The following is a 1020-nucleotide window of genomic DNA, read 5'->3' as shown; positions in this document are numbered from 1 at the left end:
AGAACCATTTTTTTTATTTTTTTTAAAGATTTTTATTTATTTATTTGATAGAGACACAGGGAGAGAGGGAACACAAGCAGGGGGAGTGGGAGAGGGAGAAGCAGGCCTCCGACAGAGCAGGGAACCCGATGTGGGACTCGATCCCAGGACCCGGGGATCGTGACCTGAGCCGAAGGCAGACGCTCAACGACTGAGCCACCCAGGTGCCCCGTGAGAACCATTTTTAAGGGTACAGTTCGGTGGCATGAAGCACACCCACGTTGCTGGGCGACCATCACCACCATCTGTCTCCAGAACTTTCCATCTTCCCAAACTGAAACCCTGTCCCCATTCAACAGTAACTCCCCAGTTCCCACTTTCCCCTACAGCCCCTGGCAACCACCACACTAATTTGTGTCCCTATGAATTTGGCCACTCTAGGTAGTTCACAGTTGCCTACGTTTGGGTAGATGGCTCTATCAAAATTTAGTTCACTGTTCTCTTAGGACTGATCGTATAGATTATTTCCAATTTTTTTTTCTTAGTGTCAGTCACACAGCAACAAATATATTTGTGCAACAGCCTTTTTTTTATTTTAAAGTGTATTAAGGATTACTGTAACCTTGGGTTTGATGATCAAAATCAAGAATTCCTGGGGAAAAAATAACTTAGACATTTTGAGGGTTTTCTTACATATGATCAGTTATCTATCCTAAAGGATTTTCGCGGCTTTATATATTACATCTAAAACATGGGACCAGCAATGTATAAATGTGCCCATTTTTCTGTATTCTTACCACCACTGGATTTTTCTTTAAACGCATTGCTAATTTGCTAGGCAAAAATCTATACATCATTGTTAGGTTAAAAATATGTTGTGGCAACTGGGGAAGAAGGCTGAACTTGGAGTCAGATCTATTTTTGGAAGGTGAGTATAGAGCAAAATGCACCCTGAACTGAAAGGAAAACAAATAACTGCTACCGATTTTCAAGTATTTCAGCCCAAAGTGGGGCTGCAAGAATAAAAAGCAAGGGACGTGG

This window comes from Mirounga angustirostris, unplaced genomic scaffold (genome assembly GCF_029215605.1).
Source record: "Mirounga angustirostris isolate CCGP_5_RB_7025 unplaced genomic scaffold, mMirAng1.0.hap1 SCAF_6, whole genome shotgun sequence".
Taxonomy (NCBI): domain Eukaryota; kingdom Metazoa; phylum Chordata; class Mammalia; order Carnivora; family Phocidae; genus Mirounga; species Mirounga angustirostris.
This window is presented reverse-complemented; position numbering follows the sequence as displayed.